This window comes from Stegostoma tigrinum, chromosome 16, assembly GCF_030684315.1.
Source record: "Stegostoma tigrinum isolate sSteTig4 chromosome 16, sSteTig4.hap1, whole genome shotgun sequence".
In the NCBI taxonomy this organism is placed as follows: domain Eukaryota; kingdom Metazoa; phylum Chordata; class Chondrichthyes; order Orectolobiformes; family Stegostomatidae; genus Stegostoma; species Stegostoma tigrinum.
In genome coordinates, this window is record NC_081369.1 from 8,817,633 (window position 1) to 8,829,107 (window position 11,475).

An 11,475-nucleotide genomic window follows, 5' to 3' on the forward strand; every position below is an offset into this window, starting at 1 on the left:
AATGATGGAAGAGCCCAGCACATCTGCGGCAGGTGGTGAGGGAGCCAACAAGAGGGCAAAATATGCTTGACCTCATCCTTACTAATCTGCCAGCTCAGATACATCTCTTCATGACAGCTTTTGCAGCAATCTTAAGTTAGAAGTACTTAGTGGTTGATCCACCTCAGCTTCCTTCTGGGGTCCACAGCATTTAGATACCAGTCTTCAGCCAATTCAATTCACTCCACATGATATAAAGAAACAGTTGAAGGCATTGGACACTGACAGCATTCTGGCAATAGCAATAAGACTTGGGCTCCAAGAACCTGCCATTCCCCTAGCCAAGATATTTCACTACAACTACAACACTGACAATTACCCAGTAATATGGAAAATTGCCTAGATATGCCTTGTACACAAAAAGCAGAACAAATCCAAGCCGGCCAATTACCGCCCCATCAGTCTCCTCTTGATCATCAGTAAAGTGATGGAAGGGGTCAGTAACAGAGCTGTCAAGCAGCACCTGCTCAGAAATAACCTGCTCAGTAACGCCCAGTTTAGATTCTGTGTTCGGCCACTCAGCTCCTGATCTCATCACAGCTTCAGTTCAAACATGGACTAAAGAGCTGAATCCCAGAGGTGAGGTGAGAGTGACAGCTCTTGACATCAAGGCTGCATTCGACCAAGTGTGGAATCAAGGAGCCCTGGCAAAACTGGAATCAATGGGTATCAGGGAGCAAACTTTCAGCTGGTTGGAATCATACTTGGCACATAGGAAGATGGTCATGGTTGTTGGATACGGTTATCTTAGCTCCAGGACATCTCTGCAGGAGTTGCTCAGGGTAGTGTCCCAGGCCCAACTGTTTTCAGCTGTTTCATCAATGATCTTCCCACACATAAGGTCAAAAGTGGGGATGTTTGCTGATGATTGCACAATGTTCAGCTCCATTCACTCAGATACTGAAGCAGTCCATGTTCAAATGCAGCAAAACCTGGACAATCTCCAGGCTTGGGCTGACAAGAGGCAAGTAACATTTGCACCACACAAATGCCAGGCAGTGATCATTTCCAATAAGGGACAATCTAGCCACTACCCCTTGACATTCAATGATGTTACCATCACTGAATCCCCCCACTATCAACATCCTTGGGATTACCATTGACCAGAAACTCAACTGGACCGGTCACATAAGCGCTGTGGCTACAAAGCAGATCAGAGACTAGACTGTGATGAGCACTCACCTCCTCACTCCCCAAAGCCTGTCAATCATCTACAGCAGATGGTAGGTATGTGATGGAATACTCCTCACTTGCCCGGATGGATGCAGCTCCAACAACACTCAAGAAGCTCGCCACCGTCCAGGACAAAGCAGCCCGTTTGATGAGCACCACATCCATAAACATTCAGAGTCTGCACCGCTGACACTCAGTAGCAGCAGTGTGTGCTATCTACAAGATGCACTGCAGAAATTCACCAAAGATCCTCAGAGAACACCTTTCAAACCCATGACCACTTCGATCTAGAAGGACAAGGGCAGCAGATACATGGGAACGCCAGCCCCTGCAAGTCCCACACCATCCTGATATCGAAAAATATCACCGTTCCTTCACTGTTGCAGGGTCAAAATCCTGCAATACCCTCCCTAATAGCATTGTGGGTCAGCCCACAGCACAAGGACTGCAGCGGTTCAAGAAGGCAGCTCACCACCACCTTCTCAAGGGCAACTAGGGATGGGCAATAAATGCTGGCCCAGCCAATGATGCCCAAATCCCATGAGTGAATAAATAAAAAAAAGAGCCTTCACCAGACTATAAGACCCTCATCCACACTGTCCACTCTCCGACCCTCACCACAGACTGTCCACTCCCAGACCCAGTCTACTATAGAAACAAACACAAACTACATTAATGAGACCTGGTCAGATGTGAATCTGCCTTGCAGTGATCACCTTCTCAATGCAACTCCCACAACTTGGAACCAATTCAAGGAATGTTGGAAATGCTCAACAGGTCATAGAATCCCTACAGTGCAGAAACAGGCCCTTTGGCCTAACAAGTCCACACCAAACCTCAGAGCATCCCACCCAGACCCATCCTCCATAATCCACACATCCCCGTGGGCAATTTAGCGTGGCTAATTCACCTAATCTATACATCTTTGGACCATGGGAGGAAACAGGAGCAAACCCACACAGAACATGCAAAGTCCACACAAACAGTCACCCAAGGCTGGAATCGAACCCAGGTCCCTGGTGCTGTGAGGCAGCAGTGCGAACCACTGAGCCACAGTGCCGTCCCAGTCAGATAGCATCGTTGGAAGGACAACGAGAGTTAGTAAGCCAGGTAGATCATCTTTTGTCAGTAGTTTAACTCATAATCCTGGACTGCATTAAATGTAATGAAATATGACAGAAGCTTTTTCATTTTGGAGAGTTGGTTTGTAATCACCATAGTTTTACATTTAGAATGCTTGATAACTGAAAGGTATTGCAAGTGGGAATCGAAGCAAAAGATGAGATGATTTATGTATAAATGATAATTTCTCAATCTCCAATTGCGGGGCGAGACAAGCAAAAAAATTCCACATTGGAACTAGTCAGTGCATTGCACAATAGAATAAAATGTGAGGCTGGATGAACACAGCAGGCCAAGCAGCATCTCAGGAGCACAAAAGCTGACGTTTCGGGCCTGGACCCTTCATCAGAGAGGGGGATGGGGGGAGGGAACTGGAATAAATAGGGAGAGAGGGGGAGGCGGACCGAAGATGGAGAGTAAAGAAGATAGGTGGAGAGGGTGTAGGTGGGGAGGTAGGGAGGGGATAGGTCAGTCCAGGGAAGACGGACAGGTCAAGGAGGTGGGATGAGGTTAGTAGGTAGCTGGGGGTGCGGCTTGGGGTGGGAGGAAGGGATGGGTGAGAGGAAGAACCGGTTAGGGAGGCAGAGACAGGTTGGACTGGTTTTGGGATGCAGTGGGTGGGGGGGAAGAGCTGGGCTGGTTGTGTGGTGCAGTGGGGGGAGGGGATGAACTGGGCTGGTTTAGGGATGCAGTGGGGGAAGGGGAGATTTTGAAACTGGTGAAGTCCACATTGATACCATATGGCTGCAGGGTTCCCAGGCGGAATATGAGTTGCTGTTCCTGCAACCTTCGGGTGGCATCATTGTGGCAGTGCAGGAGGCCCATGATGGACATGTCATCAAGAGAATGGGAGGGGGAGTGGAAATGGTTTGCGACTGGGAGGTGCAGTTGTTTGTTGCGAACTGAGCGGAGGTGTTCTGCAAAGCGGTCCCCAAGCCTCCGCTTGGTTTCCCCAATGTAGAGGAAGCCGCACCGGGTACAGTGGATGCAGTATACCACATTGGCAGATGTGCAGGTGAACCTCTGCTTAATGTGGAATGTCATCTTGGGGCCTGGGATGGGGGTGAGGGAGGAGGTGTGGGGACAAGTGTAGCATTTCCTGCGGTTGCAGGGGAAGGTGCCGGGTGTGGTGGGGTTGGAGGGCAGTGTGGAGCGAACAAGGGAGTCACGGAGAGAGTGGTCTCTCCGGAAAGCAGACAGGGGAGGGGATGGAAAAATGTCTTGGGTGGTGGGGTCGGATTGTAAATGGCGGAAGTGTCGGAGGATAATGCGTTGTATCCGGAGGTTGGTAGGGTGGTGTGTGAGAACGAGGGGGATCCTCTTGGGGCGGTTGTGGCGGGGGCGGGGTGTGAGGGATGTGTCGCGGGAGATGCGGGAGACGCGGTCAAGGGCGTTCTCAATCACCGTGGGGGGAAAGTTGCGGTCCTTAAAGAACTTGGACATCTGGGATGTGCGGGAGTGGAATGTCTTATCGTGGGAGCAGATGCGGCGGAGGCGGAGGAATTGGGAATAGGGGATGGAATTTTTGCAGGAGGGTGGGTGGGAGGAGGTGTATTCTAGGTAGCTGTGGGAGTCGGTGGGCTTGAAATGGACATCAGTTACAAGCTGGTTGCCTGAGATGGAGACTGAGAGGTCCAGGAAGGTGAGGGATGTGCTGGAGATGGCCCAGGTGAACTGAAGGTTGGGGTGGAAGGTGTTGGTGAAGTGGATGAACTGTTCGAGCTCCTCTGGGGAGCAAGAGGCGGCGCCGATACAGTCATCAATGTACCGGAGGAAGAGGTGGGGTTTGGGGCCTGTGTAGGTGCGGAAGATGGACTGTTCCACGTAACCTACAAAGAGGCAGGCATAGCTGGGGCCCATGCGGGTGCCCATGGCCACCCCCTTAGTCTGTAGGAAGTGGGAGGAGTCAAAAGCACGGACATAGGTGGGGAGTTCCTGGACCAAAGGGGAGAAAATGGAGTCCAGGTAGGTGGAGATGAGTTCGGTGGGGCAGGAGCAGGCTGAGACGATGGGTCGACTGGGGCAGGCAGGTTTGTGGATTTTGGGAAGGAGATAGAAACGGGCCGTGCGGGGTTGGGGAACAATGAGGTTGGAGGCTGTGGGTGGGAGGTCCCCTGAGGTGATGAGGTCATGAATGGTGTTGGAGATGATGGTTTGGTGCTCGGGTGTGGGGTCATGATCGTGGAGGCGGTAGGAGGTGGTGTCGGAGAGTTGGCGTCTGGCCTCGGCGATGTAGAGGTCAGTGCGCCATACTACCACTGCGCCACCCTTGTCTGCGGGTTTGATGGTGAGGTTGGGGTTGGACCGCACCTACACAGGCCCCAAACCCCACCTCTTCCTCCGGTACATTGATGACTGTATCGGCGCCGCCTCTTGCTCCCCAGAGGAGCTCGAACAGTGTGTGTGTGATTTTTGTGTGCTTGCGTGTCTGTGTATGTGTGTGTGTGTATCTGTATGCGTGTGTGATTGTGTGTGTGTCTGTGTCTGTGTGCATGTGTGATTTTGTGTGTATGTGTGTGTGTGAGATTGAGTGTGTGTGTGTGTGTGTGAGATTGAGTGTGTGTGTGTGTGTGTGTGTGTGTGTGTGTGTGTGTGTGTGTGTGTGTGTGTGTGTCTGCATGCGTGATTTGCAATGGGATTTGTCATTAAAAGCCAAATTCCTGTCGTTGCTTCTGCCTGCTTTTCCATAACCCAATCCCCCGTGGTCCACATACCACAAACCTCATTACCTTCAGTGCTGGCAGCAATGGCCAGCTGCCGGTTTCTGATTGGCCGACAGCTTTCAGTGAATAGAACTTCACTCTGGGCAACCTCAATTATGAGAAAGATCCATCATTGACCTCTTAGATGTTTGTTGAAGAACCCTCAGTTCTGTCTGGTACAGTCAATGGAACTGGTGATGGCTCCCCACCTGTTCTCCAGCCTGAAGAGACATATGCCCCTTCAGCCTGATTGAATCCCTACCATTACCTCCATTGAACAAAAGAACTGTAAGAGTGAAATTGCAAATAGGAAATTAATGGGTGGCCTGTGTATGAGAATCATTGCAATAGCTGAATTTGCTCTGCATCCATTTGGATGCGTAGTTTGGCTATCGTTCCCGTCTCAATCCTATTATTTCTGGTCCCTTTGATCCTATATCTTTCTTTTCTGTTAGCCAGAAATGCATCCTTTCACTTTCCCATCTCATGTGCTTTGTTAACCTCTCCAAGTTCCCACCCTGACCCTTCCCATACCCTCAGACTTCCTATCATCCTGCTGCAGCCTCATATGATACTCTTCAGGATGAGGCCATTGCTTCCCACTGTATTAGCAGAGACAGCTGCCCAGCCTCTTTCGGAACAGGAAGCCCATCTTCCTCTCTCTGACCTTTCACACTAAACTCCTTCCTGGCCTTCTCACCGCACTCCCACTTGGGCTTCTGCAAACGTGTCAACAATTAAACCGCCTTCCCTCCTCGACATCTCCCTGGAGAGCGTCCATTCTCCTGCAAACAGAGCTTTTGCCATCAATGAGCTTATTGTGGAGGATTGCAAGAACATTGATGGAAACCTGACTGGCAGTTAATGCCATCTTCTCTTTCTGCAAGCTCCCAGCCGATCTACAACAATAAGTTGTACTTTTACAGTGCCCTTAATGCAACAAAACTCCCCCCAAATATTTGACGGCAATTTTAAAATCTGACACCGAACCATACAAGGAGCTGTTAGGGAAGATGATCAAAGTCTTAGTGAAAGAGCCACGTCTGAAGAAGCATCTTGGAGGAGGATAGGGAACTGATTCATTGAGGACTTAGGAGACCCTGGAGTTAAGGCCTTGAAAGCTGTAGGCATGGTTACCAATGAAGGAGCAATAAAATCAACAAAATAGAAGCAGTCAGAATTAGGGGAGCACAGATATTCAGAGGACTATGGGTCTGGTTGAGGAGATTATAAATGATAGAATAACTGGAAGCCAATGTTGCTCAGGAATCATGGTGGAATGGTACTTTGCCTGAGCTAGCTGAGTTTTGGGTGAGCTCAGGGACTTGGAGGGCATGGTTATTTTTAGACTTGTCTATTCCAAGCAGTCCAAGACAGTAAGTATGGCCTGGCAAGCAACACCCTCATCCCAGGAGTGAATAAAATAAATCAAAGACTGCAGGAAGATCAAGAAGATTGATGTCATGGATGGCATTTGATGTTTTTACTACCCAAAAGTATTATGTTTGTATGTGGGAGCCGTGTGCTTACCCTACATTGTTCCTTTCATTCTGGGCCTGAATCTTCACTCAGTTTCACCTAAGTTACTCATGTTTGATCTGTTTTTGGTTGGGAGAGGAATAATAAATCAGTAGGTCTCAACTTTCTACATTGTAAATGCAGAATTTTAACATTCAGTGTTGGACCTAGAATCCCTGATTATCTGGTCATTCATACAATCACCACCGTTTATGAGGCCTTACTGAAAGAAAATTCAACTGCAATGTTGACCAATGTAGCAACAGAATTTCATTACAAATAGCTCATTCAATATGAAGGACTTGAAAAATCATGGATTGTAGAATCCCTACAGTGTGGAAACAGGCCCTTCAGCTGAACAAGTTCACGCTGACACAGGGAGCATCCTGCCCAGGCCCAACCCTGATCACTGCAGGCAATTTAGCACGGCCAATCCACCGAGCCTGCACATCTTTGGAATGTGGGAGGAAACCAGTACAGTCACAGGGAGAATGTGCAAACTCCACACAGACAGTCACCCGAAGGTGGAATTGAACCCAGGTCCCTGGAACTGTGAGGCAGCAGTGCTAACCACTGAGCGAGCAGGTCACCCCACTCTTAATTAACTCCTTAGATGGGATATATTCTGAACGGGTTCGCATCCACCCCCACAACATCTGTGCTTTCACTCCATTAGAATATAAGCGTGCAGACAAATGCTGAAATAAAAAATAATTTCCTGGTGACCCAAAGTGAACAAAAACTGCTGGGGACACTCAACAGGTCTGGTGGTATCCATGGAGGGAGAAACAGAGTTAATATCTTGAGTCCAATACGACTCTTTTAAAGAATTTGAACCAATCAAACATTGACTATGCCATGCCCTCCTCTTAACGGCCTTCTTAAATTCTAGAATATTTAAACATCAGGAAAGTGCCCTATTCTAATGTTAAAATTGACAGGAAGAAAGCCTAGAGTTGAAATCTGGGATATCCCTGGGCCAAATCACATGGTGCCATTATCTTTCTGAGCAGCAGGTGACGGAACACAGTGTTAAGTAAATTTTTAAGGAAAACAGACAACTGTTTTGAACCTTCCTCTCACAGGCCAGATATCAAAGTTTCATTTTCATGGATTTATAGAGAATGATCCAGAAATGACCACAGGAAGACTCTTTACCCAATCCGCCATGCATTATTTATATAAAACAATACTCTGTTAAATGATTAACCATCGATCTCAGCAGGCAGCAGTTTGAGCCAGTGCAAATTACATTCTGGCTTGTGTGTGAAATATTTGATTCTCTTTCCTCTTGTTGGCCACAATGCCCTGGAGGTACTGATTCAGGCTCGAATATGGATTCAAATTTACAGCAGTCACCTAGAACTCCAGTCAAGCTCTTATTTCTCACACATAAAACCAGGCAATAAACCTTGGCAAACTGTTTGGCTGTGGGGTGGCTGCTTCAATAACAACAACTGCAAGAACTGGCATTTACAAGGCTCTTATACCAGAGTACCTTCTGCCTTCACAGGGAGTTTGACATCGAGCCGCATGGGCAGATATTAGGACAGGTCTGTGACTGATGCTCTGGTCAAGGAGAGGAGATGTTAAGGGGCATCTGATAGGAAAGATGCCTCAAGGTTTGCAGAAGAAATTCTAGAGTTCAGGATAAAGGCTACTCACCAATCTTCAGCTAATATATAACAAGGTACAGCTGGATAAACACAACAGGCCGGGCAGCATCAGAGGAGAAGGAAAGCTGACGTTTTGGGTCTGGACTCTTCAGAAAAGAAAAGATTTCTGAAGAAGGGTCCAGACCCAAAATATTAGCTTTCCTGCTCCTCTGATGCTGTCTGGCCGGCTGTGTCCCTCCAGCTCCCCACCTTGTTATCTCAGACTCTAGCATCTGCAGTTCCTACTACCCCTTTCAGCTAATGTACGCTGTGAAAATGCTCTGGTTTTAAAAAGCTATTTTGTCCATTTTTTTTAAAAAGAGGTTTTAAAACAGAGGTTTTGAGCTGTCTACTTCCTCCACCCACAAGCTTGTGAGGCCTTGGGAAGTTTTTTAATTAAATTATAACAATAGAAGAAGCCTGGCTGGGTGTGGTTAACTCTCACAGGCCAGAATTTCTAGTTTTTTTAGTTTTTAGTTTTAGCTTCAAGCAGTTGTTGTTAGAGTCTCAACAGGGCAGAACCAGCTGGAGTTTTGCAGAAATAGAAGTTATCTTTTCTGTCTCTCTGTTACAGCTGGAGGCTGGGGTTTCTCTCTGCTACTGGGTTATCTATGAGGAAAATCCATTTTTCTGAATTTTCCTTTTTTCCCCAAGGGCCATGTTTATAGGATGTTACCATATTGGAACAGTTAATTAGTTACAGCTACTGCATATTAATCAGTTAAGCTTCCAATAGAGTTATTTTAAGTTCCTCTTTCTTTTGTTGTATTTTAAATACATTGCTCAAATAACTCGTGTTTTGCTACATAAAGCATTTTGACCAGGCACATTGCACTTTACACATTTGCCGTTAAAATAAGAAAAACTTAGGAACAAAAACAAAGTTGCTGGAAAAGCTCAGCAGGTCTGGCAGCATCTGTGGAGGAGAAAACAGAGTTAACATTTCGGGTCCGGTGACCCTTCCTCAGAAATGCTGAGCTTTTCCAGCAACTTTGTTTTTGTTCCTGATTTACAGAATCTGCAGTTCTTCTGGTTTTTATTAAGAAAAACTTAGGGTTTAGGCTACTTTCTTAAAATCTTTTGAGGGGGTCTGGACTGGTCCACAACAATACTTAAAACATACAATCACATGTACACACATATACACTCACATATACATATATCCTCACATACACAGACATGATTTATAGGAACTGAAGGCTAGCTAATACTCTCATCTCAGATCAATAAAAGCAAAACTAACTAGGATGGGATCATCCTGTCTGTCTAGGTCAGTGTTACATACTATATGATATTTTTAGATTTTAAAATCTACTTCTTCTACTTCTTATATTTTTACTCTATCACTTTTTCATGGTAATTTCAATTTCCCCCCATTTTTAATCTAAATCTGGTGTCAAAGAGCTTTTAATAATGAGGCTTGGATGGATAAACATGTTCCACATTATTTATTTCAGTGACACTTTGGAGGGTTTGGAAATAAATACTGTGCTTGTGGATAAAATGTGGAGCTGTCGCAATTAATCTCCAAAAAGGAAATTTCTGTTGCTACATGTTTACTCACACTTTGTGTGCATCTGTTTCCTGTTGGCCTCTTTGTAAAAACGTCTTGTGATGTCACTGATGGAAATATGCAGTTTTCTTCAGAAGACTTGCCTTGGATTCATGACGCTGTCTGTAGAAATGCGACTAATATAAATAGACTATCTAACTTTACTCTATGTGTGCCACAATAAGTTTTCACTTAGCGGAGGCTTGGAGACCACTTTGCAGAACACCTCTGCTCGGTTTGCGACGAACATCTGCACCTCCCAGTCGCGAACCATTTCAACTTTCCCTCCCACTCCTTAGATGACATGTCCATCCTGGGCCTCCTGCAGTGCCACAACGATGCCACCTGAAGGTTGCAGGAACAGCAACTCATATTCCGCTTGGGAACCCTGCAGCCCAATGGTATCAATGTGGATTTCACAAGCTTCAAAATCTCCCCTCTCCCAACAGCATCCCAAAACCAGCCCAGCTCGTACCCGCCCCCCTAACCATTCCTCCCACTTCAAGCCTCACCCTCTTTCCTACCCACTAACCTCATCCCGACTCCTTGGCCTGTCCATCCTCCCTGGACTGACCTATCCCCTCCCTAACTCCCCACCTACATTCACCTTTACTGGCTCCATGCCACCTCTTTGACCTCTCTGTCTCCTCTCCACCTATCTTCTCTTTCATCCATCTTCTATCCGCTTTCACCTCCATCCCTATTTTTTTCAGAATCCCCTTCTCCTCCTCCATTTCCGAAGAAGGGTCTAGACCCAAAGCGTCAGCCTCCCTGCTCCTCTGATGCTGCTTGGCCTGCTGTGTTCATCCAGCTCTACACTTTGCTATCTCAAGTTTTCACTTGCATCTGTCTCACCAAGTATTCTACAATCAGTTGCACCGATTAAACACATTGTGCTGAAAGATCAGATAGAATCTTACCACCTCATTTCTGTTTAATATTTCTCGAAGAAAACGTATTTCTGCATTCATTGCAAAAATAAAATGCTTCTCCTATTAATTCAGGGCATGCAGATTGTCCACATCCAGATGTCTAACTGACTTTCTTTTACAACATTCCCAGAACCACAGTTGCTTTCCAAGATTTTCCAACTTTACCTCATCCTTATGCTGTTCTACAGTAACTACTTCCATGTGCCCACTTCTTGTTTCTATGTTTGTCCCAGTTCCCTTACCTTTCTGATTTAATTGTCCTGCCCTGTTCCCCATTACAGATGCCTCCCTTTTGTTCATTCCATGACTCTGTACCTGTTTCAAAGCTGTTCATCTCTAAACACTCCTGGTTCTGATGAGAAGTCAAGACTTTATTTCTTTCTTTCTTTACAGATGCTACACAAACTGATATTAGATTCTGGTAATTTCTGTTCGTAACTCAGATTTGCAGCACCTGCAAAATTCCTCCCTTCAGATAGAAAATGTAGTGGGCGATGTTGGAACATTTCTAGCCTTGGTGTATGTAGACAAACATAGAATTATAGATAATAGAAGCAGGAGTAGGCCATTCGGCCCTCTGAACCTGCTCCCCTATTCAACAGCATGAGCTATAGGTGATGTTCCGGAAGATTGGAAGATGGCTAATGTCGTTCCATTGGTTAAGAAAGGTGGCAATGACAAAGCAGGGAACGACAGTCCAGTGAGCCTGACATCAGTGGTAGGCAAGTTAGTGGAGAGGATACCGAGGGACAGGATCAGCCAACATTTGGATAGTCAAGGTT